The following is a 13,431-nucleotide window of genomic DNA, read 5'->3' on the forward strand; positions in this document are numbered from 1 at the left end:
CTACACCGGGGAATACAGGAACAGGCAGACTAGAGCGCAGGCTGGGTAGGGTCCAGTACAGACTGGGAGACAAATTCGAAACCGCAGACGCGGTGGACAGGGCAGAGCAAAGCGAAAACCGCAGACGCGGTGGACAGGGCTGAGCAAAGCGAAAACCGCAGACGCGGTGGACAGGGCTGAGCAAAGCGAAAACCGCAGACGCGGTGGACAGGGCTGAGCAAAGCGAAAACCGCAGACGCGGTGGACAGAACTGAGCAAAGCGAAAACCGCAGACGCGATGGACAGAGCTGAGCAAAGTGAAAACCGCAGAAGCGGTGGACAGAGCTGAGCAAAGCGAAAACCGCAGACGCGGTGGACAGAGCTGAGCAAAGCGAAAACCGCAGACGCGGTGGACAGAGCTGAGCAAAGCGAAAACCGCAGACGCGGTGGACAGAGCTGAGCAAAGCGAAAACCGCAGACGCGGTGGACAGAGCTGAGCAAAGCGAAAACCGCAGACGCGGTGGACAGAGCTGAGCAAAGCGAAAACCGCAGACGCGGTGGACAGAGCTGAGCAAAGCGAAAACCGCAGACGCGGTGGACAGAGCTAAGCAAAGCGAAAACCGCAGACGCGGTGGACAGAGCTGAGCAAAGCGAAAACCGCAGACGCGGTGGACAGAGCTGAGCAAAGCGAAAACTGCAGACGCGGTGGACAGAGCTGAGCAAAGCGAAAACCGCAGACGCGGTGGACAGAGCTGAGCAAAGCGAAAACCGCAGACGCGGTGGACAGAGCTGAGCAAAGCAAAAACCGCAGACGCGGTGGACAGAGCTGAGCAAAGCGAAAACCGCAGACGCGGTGGACAGAGCTGAGCAAAGCGAAAACCGCAGACGCAGTGGACAGAGCTGAGCAAAGCGAAAGACGCGGTAGAGACAGGGCTCTGTTCACACGGAACAGACTAGAAGGGAAAGGCAGAACCAGATACCCACAGGGTACTTGCAGAGAAGTAGCGAGTGGACCACAAACTCACAAACGGAAGTACAGTGACAACGAGCAAGAGTTAGGTACGAGTTCAGACTCTGCAGAAAAAGGGAAAGTACGGACATAGAGAAAAACAAAACAGGCTAGGAGAGTATTCAGACAAGAACAGACACAGCAGCAAGATACAGGAGCGGGTCTAGGTATGCGGCCCCTAGAAGGCGGAACGAACAGGCAGCAGCGAGTTCACACAGGCCTGGAAATACAGCCTCCAGGATAGGCAGAAGACAACAGGCTAGAAGATAATACAGACAGGACACAGTTCAGACACGGAAACTGATACCGAAGGCAGGAAACATAAACGGGACCTGGCATATCAGTGACCAAAGGCCAACTGAAAGAACACAATGCTCAGGCAGGGATTCATTGGAGCAGCTGGGTTAAATACCAGATGGCAGACAGCAATAGGCTGAGGACGCACAAGGGGTGTGTCTGCAGCAGGTACAAAAAGCAGGAAGTGATCGGGCGCCGCCCTTAAGCAGCAGACACAGAGGCAAACAGACAGCATGGAGGGAAGCCAGGCTAGCAAACTGGACTGGAGATCAAGTGCGCGCTCTTGCACAGTGGGAGATGGACCACTATGCAAGGACGCCGCCAGGTATGTTACAGTACCCCCCCCCTTACGCCCCCTCTTCTTCAGGCCTGCCAGAATGTTCTGCAGGGAATTCGAGGGCCAATCCTTTACTTCAGGGAGATAACTTCCACTGTCCACCAGAAAAACTGGTCTCCTCTGGGTAGCTAGGATGCTACCTCCTATCCAGCCATCCTCAGCAACAGACGAAACGGGTGGAGTACCAGGAATAGCACACAAGGAAATCTCTCTCCACTTATTATCAGGTAGCACCCCAGGGGGTTCAGGAGACAACTGGAAGCCCTCCGACGGGTTGGAGGGGTGCAGAGACTCGGGGGTAACCTCTGCTTCGGGGTACATCTTGTCAAGCTCACAGGATGAAATGGGCGAGGTATCAGGTACAAGGTGTAGAAAAGTCACTGTCTCTTTGTTATCAGGTGGTACCCCGGAGGATTCAGGAAACAACTGGGGGTCCTCCGCCGGGTCGGAAGGGTGCAGAGACTCGGGGGTAACCTCTGCTTCGGAGTACACTAGGTCGGACTCACTGGAAGAAGCGGGCGAGGTATCAGGTACCGAGTATAGGAGAGTCTCTGTCCATTCGCTATCAGGTAGCACCCCGAAGGGTTCAGGAGACAACTGGAGGTCCTCCGCCTGGTCGGAGGGGTGTCGAGACTCGGGGATAACCTCTGCTTCGGAGTACACTAGGTCGGACTCACTGTAAGAAGCGGGCGAGGTATCAGGTACCGAGTATAGGAGAGTCTCTGTCCATTCGCTATCAGGTAGCACCCCGAAGGGTTCAGGAGACAACTGGAGGTCCTCCGCCTGGTCGGAGGGGTGTAGAGACTCGGGGATAACCTCTGCTTCGGAGTACACTTGTTCAGACTCACTGGATGAAGCAGCCGAGGTATCAGGTACCGAGTATAGGAGAGTCTCTGTCCATTCGCTATCAGGTAGCACCCCGAAGGGTTCAGGAGACAACTGGAGGTCCTCCGCCTGGTCGGAAGGGTGTAGAGACTCGGGGGTAACCTCTGCTTCGGAGTACAGTAGGTCGGACTCACTAGACGAAGCGGGCGAGGTATCAGGTGCAGAGTATAGGAAAGTCTCTGTCCATTCGCTACCAGATAGCACCCCGAAGGGTTCAGGAGACAACTGGAGGTCCTCTGCCTGGTCGGAGGGGTGTAGAGACTCGGGGGTAACCTCTGCTTCGGAGTACACTAGGTCGGACTCACTGAATGAAGCGGGCGAGGTATCAGGTGCAGAGTATAGGAAAGTCTCTGTCCATTCGCTACCAGATAGCACCCCGAAAGGGTTCAGGAGACAACTGGAGGTCCTCCGCCTGGTCGGAGGGGTGTAGAGACTCGGGGGTAACCTCTGCTTTGAAGTACCCTTGGACAGGCTCCCCGATTAAAGTGGGTGAAGTATCAGATACCAGGTGCAGGAAGTCCTCCTGTGTGTATTCTGGGTGGGCAGCAGTCTCTTCGGGCAGGAGAACTGAGCCGCTACCCACGCACATTACCCGTCGGGGCTGATCCGGGATACTGGGAAGTGAAGCTTCAGCGGGAGCCTCCGGGTTAGGATCATCGAAGACCATTAGAAAGGCCACCAGGAAGGCCATTATGTCGAGGACGATAGGATCCTGTGTTTCCCATAGGGGGTTGATCCATTCCAAGGCATCACACACTAGGTTAGACATAATGAATCCCACCTTAACCCGATCGGTGGGAAAACAAAGAGGGTAGAACTTGAAGTGTAGCATGCATTGCTCCACAAATGCACGACTCTGTCTTGGATCCCCATAGTACCGTGGCGGATCCGCAGGAACGAGAGCTGACAGATCCATCCGGACGGGTGCGTAATTCGCCTGGAACTCAGCTAGAGAAAAAAAAAAATTATTTATTTATTTTTAATGCACGTATTTGCTGGAAAACGTCTCAGAGAGCGAAGGCCGTGGGGCTCAACGGGAACCATGGCCTGAGCATGCTGTAATGCACACGCCCGGACTGACTGGCGTGTGCGTGTTTATGTAGTGATTCCACTGTGCCATGAACCGGAGAGTGCCTGGAGGGGTGTAACTAAGTATCTGCCCGATCCGACCAAGGTCGCACGACGGCATACGACGCCAGTGCACCAGGGAGGAACCGAGCAGAGGAACCAGGGTCTACTCCTGGTCAGACTCCGGACACGGCTGTTGACCCACACCGGGGAATACAGGAACAGGCAGACTAGAGTGCAGGCTGGGTAGGGTCCAGTACAGACTGGGAGACAAATTCGAAACCGCAGACGCGGTGGACAGGGCAGAGCAAAGCGAAAACCGCAGACGCGGTGGACAGGGCTGAGCAAAGCGAAAACCGCAGACGCGGTGGACAGGGCTGAGCAAAGCGAAAACCGCAGACGCGGTGGACAGAGCTGAGAAAACCGCAGACGCGGTGGACAGAGCTGGGCAAAGCGAAAACCGCAGACGCGGTGGACAGAGCTGAGCAAAGCGAAAACCGCAGATGCGGTGGACAGAGCTGAGCAAAGCGAAAACCGCAGACGCGGTGGACAGAGCTGAGCAAAGCGAAAACCGCCGACGCGGTGGACAGAGCTGAGCAAAGCGAAAACCGCAGACGCGGTGGACAGAGCTGAGCAAAGCGAAAACCGCAGACGCGGTGGACAGAGCTGAGCAAAGCGAAAACCGCAGACGCGGTGGACAGAGCTGAGCAAAGCGAAAACCTCAGACGCGGTGGACAGAGCTGAGCAAAGCAAAAACTGCAGACGCGGTGGACAGAGCTGAGCAAAGCGAAAACCGCAGACGCGGTGGACAGAGCTGAGCAAAGCGAAAACCGCAGACGCGGTGGACAGAGCTGAGCAAAGCGAAAACCGCAGACGCGGTGGACAGAGCTGAGCAAAGCGAAAACCTCAGACGCGGTGGACAGAGCTGAGCAAAGCAAAAACTGCAGACGCGGTGGACAGAGCTGAGCAAAGCGAAAACCGCAGACGCGGTGGACAGAGCTGAGCAAAGCGAAAACCGCAGACGCGGTGGACAGAGCTGAGCAAAGCGAAAACCGCAGACGCGGTGGACAGAGCTGAGCAAAGCGAAAACCGCAGACGCGGTGGACAGAGCTGAGCAAAGCGAAAACCTCAGACGCGGTGGACAGAGCTGAGCAAAGCAAAAACTGCAGACGCGGTGGACAGAGCTGAGCAAAGCGAAAACCGCAGACGCGGTGGACAGAGCTGAGCAAAGCGAAAACCGCAGACGCGGTGGACAGAGCTGAGCAAAGCGAAAACCGCAGACGCGGTGGACAGAGCTGAGCAAAACGAAAACCGCAGACGCGGTGGACAGAGCTGAGCAAAGCGAAAACCGCAGAAGCGGTGGACAGAGCTGAGCAAAGCAAAAACCGCAGACGCGGTGGACAGAGCTGACCAAAGCGAAAGACGCGGTAGAGACAGGGCTCTGTTCACACGGAACAGACTAGAAGGGAAAGGCAGAACCAGATACCCACAGGGTACTTGCAGAGAAGTAGCGAATGGACCACAAACTCACAAACGGAAGTACAGTGACAACGAGCAGGAGTTAGGTACGAGTTCAGACTCTGCAGAAAAAGGGAAAGTACGGACATAGAGAAAAACAAAACAGGCTAGGAGAGTATTCAGACAAGAACAGACACAGCAGCAAGATACAGGAGCGTGTCTAGGTATACGGCCCCTAGAAGGCGGAACGAACAGGCAGGAGCGAGTTCACACAGGCCTGGAAATACAGCCTCCAGGATAGGCAGAAGACAACAGGCTAGAAGATAATACAGACAGGACACAGTTCAGACACGGGAACTGATACCGAAGGCAGGAAACATAAACGGGACCTGGCATATCAGTGACCAAAGGCCAACTGAAAGAACACAATGCTCAGGCAGGGATTCATTGGAGCAGCTGGGTTAAATACCAGATGGCAGACAGCAATAGGCTGAGGACGCACAAGGGGTGTGTCTGCAGCAGGTACAAAAAGCAGGAAGTGATCGGGCGCCGCCCTTAAGCAGCAGACACAGAGGCAAACAGACAGCATGGAGGGAAGCCAGGCTAGCAAACTGGACTGGAGATCAAGTGCGCGCTCTTGCACAGTGGGAGATGGACCACTATGCAAGGACGCCGCCAGGTATGTTACAATATATATATATATCACGGTGGCTGACCCAGGGCGGACAGTGCACAAAGGGGTGTCAATTATTAATAAAAGTTCAGAGAAATTCGTGAAGCCACCTGTGGTGTTTGGTGAAGGTCACCAGCGCTGCAGCAGTCCACTGAGGCAGGTGTCAAGGCAGCTAAAGATGGTACAGCGCCCCACAGGTGGAGCGGGCCTCAGAGCAGTGTAGATAGGTAGATGATGGGAGCGCTGGGCGTTGTGGTGCAGGTAGATGGCGCAGCCGGAGTAACGGACAGAGACAGGGGGCGTTTTGCTTCGTTACCTTTACTGGTACAGCTGTTAGATACGGTCCAGGGTCACTCCAGGTGAAGGGCGCACTTTTGGACTTCTCCCCAGGGAGCGGGTAAAAGGCCTCATGATCCGTGTCTGCCTCTGTGTAAGCTCCTGACCAGCCTGCAACTGTGCCTAGCTTATGTGTCTTGCTTTTTCTACTCCACCTGTTGCTCTGAAGTAGGACCTCCGGTTGGTAACCACTTTCCCTGGACGTCGGGGCCTTCGTTTTACCTGGTCCTGTATGTGTCTAGCTTCAGGTTTGCCAGGGACTTGTAGTCCTCCTGGGATTCCGGTTATCCCTACTGGGTGTAAAGGATCCCTGTAGGCTCGGACCCGGTGTCCGGTATATATACTGGGGTGAGCCTGGTATGCTCCTCTGCCCCCCTTAGTTACACTCTGCTTTCCTCCTCGCCGTCGACCACGCTCGGGGCCCTCACTAGGCTTCAGGGCTGCTGGAGGCCTAGCTTGCCTCACACAGCAGCCTGCGTGCTGCTCTCTCTTCAGAGCACACTGCACTTTAACTGAAGAACTGAACTGCCTGGCTCCACCTTCCCTTTATATATCCCTATGAGGGCTCCCTCTGCTGGTATGAGGTGGAAGGTGGAGGTGTTTGCATGTAGTGAGGGCCTCTTGTGGAGAAATCCGTCCATGCACCCTTCTGGGTTCTGTGGCACCATGCTCAGCAGGGCGCCACACATACTGCTGTGCGAGATGTGTGCACGTTGTGCGTTTGGAAGGTACTGGATCTAAATGAGCAGCTGGAAACACTGAGATCCATTGACAATATGGAAAGGAGTCTGCTGCTCACTGAGCAGCTGCCCACTGGGGTAGATGTGGGGGAGGGTGGTAGTATGGAGCTGCAGGACAGTGTGGCAGCTAGCTGGGTGACAGTTAGAAGGGGGGATAGAGGGAAGAGTGCCAAGGAGTCTAGTCCTGATCTGGCACACCCCAATAAGTTTGCAAAGTTGGCAGATGAGGGCGGTGTCGGTGCAGGGGTAGCACTGCTGCAGCAAGGCATGTCCTCTGAAAGCCGGAGGAGTGTTAGCTCCAGTAAGGGACAGGTCAGGCAGGTGCTGGTAGTGGGGGACTAAATTATTAGGGGAACAGATAGGGAAATCTGTCACAAATACAGGGATCGTCGAACAGTGTGCTGCCTACCTGGCACTCGAGTCTTGCACATCGCTGATCGGGTTGACAGATTACTGGGAGGGGCTGGTGAGGACCCAGCGGTCATGGTGTACATTGGCCTAAATGACAAAGTTAGAGGTAGGTGGAAGGTCTTTAAAGATGATTTCAGAGAATTAGGCTGCAAGCTTAAAGAAAGGACCTCCAAGGTGGTATTCTCTGAAATACTGCTTGTACCATGTGCCACGCCAGAGAGGCAAAGGGAGATTAGGGAGATAAATAAGTGGCTCAGGAATTGGTGTAGTAAGGAGGGGTTTGGGTTCCTGGAGAACTGGGCCGACTTCTCAGTTGGCTACAGGTTCTACGCTAGGCACGGTCTGCACCTCAGTGGGGAGGGTGCAGCTGTGCTGGGAGAGAAAATGACTAGAAGGTTGGAGGAGTGTTTAAACTAGGGATTGGGGGAGAGGGTATTCATTTTATAGGTGGGGAAGATAGTGCAGATAGTGACCTGGGCACAAATAAAGAAATTGGGGGTGGGGTTAGAACAGTCAATATAGTAAGAAGGAATAGAGGTACAGAGAGATACATAAAATGCATATACACTAATGCCAGAAGCCTCACCAACAAAATGGAGGAGTTTAGAATTAGTTTTGTTGGAAAATAATTATGACATGGTGGGGATATCTGAGACATGGCTGGACGAAAGCCATGACTGGGCAGTTAATTTACAGGGCTATAGTCTGTTCAGAAATGACCGTACAAACAAGCGAGGGGAGGGAGGGTGTGTGTTTATATGTCCTTAAAACCCATCTTGCGTGAGAATATATGTGAATCTAATGAAAATGTAGAGTCCCTGTGGGTGGAGATAAGGGGATGGGGAAAAAATAATAAATTACTGATAGGGGTTTGATATAAGTCTCCAAAAATAATGGAAGCAGCGGAGAATATCCTCATAAAGCAAATAGATGAAGCAGCGACTCAAGGAGAAGTCATTATTATGGGGGCCTTTAACTGCCCTGAAATACATTGGGGAACAGAAACCTGTAGTTCAAGCAAAGGTAATAGGTTTTTGACAACTATGAGAGACAATTACTTTTCACAACTGGTTCAGGATCCAACAAGAAGGGGGACACTGCTAGACCTAATATTAACCAACAGGCCAGACCGCATATCAAATATACGAGTTGGGGGTCACATGGATAATAGTGATCACAACATAAGTTTTCATGTATCCTTTAATAAGATGTGTAGTAGAGGGGTTACAAGGACACTAAACCTCAGGAAGGCAAATTTCCAATGGTTGAGGGATGATCTTAGTGCAATAAACTGGGACAATATCCTGAGACATAAAACTACACAAAGCAAATGGGAGACATTTATTAGCATCCTGAATAGGACCTGTGCACAATATATACCCTATGGGAATAAACATGCTAGAAATAGGAGGTAGTGTTGAGCGAGTATGTTCTATTAACCCTTTCGCCGAGTATGCTCGGGCCGAGCTCCGAGTATTTACAGCTGCTCGGTGATATGGTGGAATGGCTCCCATGTGCATGATTTGCAACTGTTTGACAGTTTTATTACATGTGAGGAATGTCTATTTCTTACACATTCCTCACATGTAATAAAACTGTCAAACAGTTGCAAATCATGCACACGGGAGCGATTCAACCATATCACCGAGCAGCTGTAAATACTCGGAGCTCGGCCCGAGTATACTCGGACAGAACATACTCGCTCAACCCTAATAGGAGGAAACCACTATGGCTAAATAGAGCTGTAAGGGGCACAATAAGTGACAAAAAGAAAGCATTTAGAGAACTAAAGCAAGCAGGTAGTGATAAAATTAAATAAATACAGAAAATTAAATAAATTCTGTAAAAACCAAATCAAGGCAGCAAAGATTGAGACAGAGAGACTCATTGCCAGAGAAAGTAAAAATAATCCCAAAATATTCTTTAACTACATAAATAAACGTAAAAATGATAGTGTTGGCCCCCTTAAAAATAGTCTGGGTGAAATGGTGGATGAGGAAAAAGCCAATATGCTTAATGTTTTTTTTTCAACGGTATTTACACAAGAAAATCGCATGACAGAAAACATGATCAGTGATGACAAAAATTCTCCATTAAATGTCACTTGCTTAACCCAGCAGAAAGTACGGCGGCGTCTAAAAATCACTAAAGTTGACAAATCCCCGGGCCCGGATGGGATACACCTGCGAGTACTGCAGGAATTAAGTAACGTCATAGATAGACCATTATTTTTAATCTTTAAAGATTCCATAATAACAGGGTCTGTACCACAGGACTGGCGTATAGCAAATGTGGTGCCAATATTCAAAAAGGGGACAAAAACTGAACTTGGAAATTATAGGCCAGTAAGCTTAACTGCTACTGTGGGTAAAATCCTGGAGGGTTTCCTAAGAGATGCTATACTAGAGTATCTGAAGAAGAATAACCTCATGACCCAATATCAACATGGGTTTACGAGGGACCCTTCCTGTCAAACTAATTTGATCAGCTTTTATGAGGAGGAAAGTTCTGGACCGGAAAAAGGAAATGCAGTGGATGTTGTGTATATGGACTTTTCAAAAGCTTTTGATACGGTTCCACACAAAAGGTTGATACATAAAATGAGAACAATGGGGATAGGAGAAAATATATGTAAGTGGGTTAAGAACTCGCTCAGTTATAGGAAACAAAGGGTGGTTATTAATGGAACACACTCAGACTGGGTCTCAGTTAACAGTGGGGTACCACAGGGGTCAGTATTGGGCCCGCTTCTTTTTAACATATTTATTAATGACCTTGTAGGGGGCATACAGAGTAGTATTTCAATATTTGCAGATGACACTAAACTCTGCAGGGTAATCAATACAAAGGAGGACAATTTTATATTACAGGAGGATCTATGTAAACTAGAAGCTTGGGTTGATAAATGGCAAATGAGCTTTAATGGGAATAAATGTAAGGTAATGGACTTGGGCAGAGGAAATAAAATGTATAATTATATGCTTAATTGTAAATCACTGGGCAAAACTGTCACTGAAAAAGACCTGGGTGTATTGGTGGACGACAAGCTCACGTTTGGTGGCCAGTGTCAGGCAGCTGCTGCAAAGGCAAATAAAATAATGGGATGCATTAAAAGAGGCATAGATGCTCATGAGGAGAGCATAATTTTACCTCTATAAAAGTCACTAGTGCGACCACACTTAGAATACTGTGTACAGTTCTGGTCTCCGGTGTATAAGAAAGACATAGAGCTGAACTAGAGCGGGTGCAGAGAAGAGCGACCAGGGTTATTAGAGGACTGGGGGGTCTGCAATACCAAGACAGGTTATTACACTTGGGGTTATTTACGTTGGAAAAACGAAGGCTTAGGGGTGATCTTATTACTATGTACAAGTATATGAGGGGACAGTACAAAGACCTTTCTATTGATCTTTTTACTCTGAGGCCTGAGACGGGGACAAGGGGGCATCTTCTACGTTTGGAGGAAAGAAGGTTAAATCATAATCACAGACGGGGATTCTTTACTGTAAGAGCAGTGAGACTATGGAACTCTCTGCCGCATGATGTTGTAATGAGTGATTCACTACTAATATTTAAGAAGGGCCTGGATGCCTTTCTTGAAAAGTATAATATTACAGGTTATAAATACTAGATTCCTTCACAGGGCGTTGATCCAGGGAACTAGTCTGATTGTCGTATGGAGTCAGGAAGTAATTTTTTTCCCCAATGTGGAGCTTAGTGTGTGCCACATGGGGTTTTTTTGCCTTCCGCTGGATCAACATGTTAGGCTATGGGTTGAACTAGATGGACTTAGTTTTTAAGGTTGAAGGAAGACTATGTTACTACACTGCTCAAAGAAATAAAGGGAACACTCAAATGACACATCCTAGATCTGAATGAATGAAATATTCTCATTGAATACTTTGTTCTGTACAAAGTTGAATGTGCTGACAACAAAATCACACAAAAATAATCAATGGAAATCAAATTTATTAACCAGTTGAGGCCTGGATTTGGAGTCGACCCCAAAATTAAAGTGGAAAAACACACTGCAAGCTGATCCAACTTTGATGTAATGTCCTTAAAACAAGTCAAAATGAAGCTCAGTATTGTGTGTGGCCTCCACGTGCCTGTATGACCTCCCTACAACGCCTGGGCATGCTCCTGATGAGGTTGCGGATGGTCTCCTGTGGGATCTCCTCCCAGACCTGGACTAAAGCATCCGCCAACTCCTGGACAGTCTGTGATGTTGGTGGATGGAGCGAGACATGATGTCCCAGATGTGCTCAATCGGATTCAGGTCTGGGGAACGGGCAGGCCAGTCCATAGCTTCAATGCCTTCATCTTGCAGGAACTGCTGACACACTTCAGCCACATGAGGTCTGGCATTGTCATCCATTAGGAGGAACCCAGGGCCAACCGCACAAGCATATGGTCTCACAAGGGGTCTGAGGATCTCATCTCGTTACCTAATGGCAGTCAGGCTACCTATAGAGGGCTGTGCGGCCCTCCAAAGAAACGCCACCCCACACCATTACTGACCCACTGCCAAACCGGTCATGCTGAAGGATGTTGCAGGCAGCAGATCGCTCTCCACAGCTTCTCCAGACTCTGTCACGTCTGTCACATGTGCTCAGTGTGAATCTGCTTTCATCTGTGAAGAGCACAGGGCGCCAGTGGCGACTTTGCCAATCATGGTGTTATGTGGCAAATGCTAAGCGTCCTGCAAGGTGTTGGGCTGTGAGCACAACCCCCATCTGTGGACGTCGGGCCCTCATACCACCCTCATGGAGTCGGTTTCTAACCGTTTGTGCACACACATGCACATTTGTGGCCTGCTGGAGGTCATTTTGCCGGGCTCTGGCAGTGCTCCTCCTGTTACTCCTTGCACAAAGGCGGAGGTAGCTGTCCTGCTGCTGGGTTGTTGCCCTCCTACGCCCCCTCCACGTCTCCTGGTGTACTGGCTTGTCTCTTGGTAGCACCTTCAGCCTCTGGACACTACGCTGACAGACACAGCAAACCTTCTTGCCACAGCTCGCATTGATGTGCCATCCTGGATGAGCTGCACTACCTGAGCAACTCCTGTGGGTCGCAGAGTCCATCTCCTGCTACCACGAGTGTGAAAGCACAACCAACATTCAAAAGTGACCAAAACATCAGCCAGAAAGCATTGGTACTGAGATGTGGTCTGTGGTCCCCACCTACAGAACCACTCCTTTATTGAGGGTGTCTTGATAATTGCCAATAATTTCCATCTATTGTCTATTCCATTTGCACAACAGCATGTGAAACTGATTGTCAATCAGTGTTGCTTCCTAAGTGGACAGTTTGATTTCACAGAAGTTTGATTTACTTGGAGTTATATTCTGTTGTTTAAGTGTTCCCTTTATTTTTTTGAGCAGTATATGTTACATAGCATTCGTCCGTCCGAGTCAAACGCTCGTGTGAGTGAGCTCTTATACACAGGCTGAGGCAAGGAGGTGAGACTGCAGCTACATTGCCCTATCTTCTCCTCCGCTTTCTTCTCTCCACTTTTCTATGCCTTCAGTTACTGTATTACAATTCTGTACAAAGGGAAAAGGAACAAAGGACAGTTGGAAGGTGATGAGGATAATTTCCCACTAATATTGTTTCGCAAAATTTTAATGTATATACAGATGTCTGTAAAGTGCTATGGAATTAAAGGCGCTATATAAGTAAGTTAAATAAATTGTATATATGTCCTACTGCAACATTAAAGATGGGAGTCTGCAATTAGTACTATGAAACAATGCAGCATAACTGTGCAATAAAAGTTATTAATACTCTTCTCAACAGGAAAGTAGCAAAAAAGGGTCTGCTGTAATTGTCAAAAATTTCTTGGGGCAGAACCATACGAAGCAAATACTGCAGTACATACAATATGTTCTACTGCCCTCTAGTGTCTGTACTAGAAAAGTGCATCTACTGGAAGATACTAGTGTGATAAATGATAATGAAATAGAAGATGGTTAAAGTGCTAAGATTATCAAAGCACAGTACTAATAGTATGAGAAAACCAGGGCATCTTCTGTATATAATTATATATGTACCGCTGGTATAACCTGGGCATCTTCTGTATTTAATTATATATGTATGTACAGTTGGTATAAGTTCTACATCTTCTGTATATAGTGATATGGAACATGCTGGTATAACCTGGGTATCTCCTGTATATAATTATATATGTACAGCTGGTATAAGTTATACATCTTCTGTATATAGTGATATGGAACATGCT

This window comes from Phyllobates terribilis, unplaced genomic scaffold, assembly GCF_046119375.1.
Source record: "Phyllobates terribilis strain yellow unplaced genomic scaffold, ASM4611937v1 Scaffold_5__5_contigs__length_657084704, whole genome shotgun sequence".
Taxonomy (NCBI): Eukaryota; Metazoa; Chordata; class Amphibia; order Anura; family Dendrobatidae; genus Phyllobates; species Phyllobates terribilis.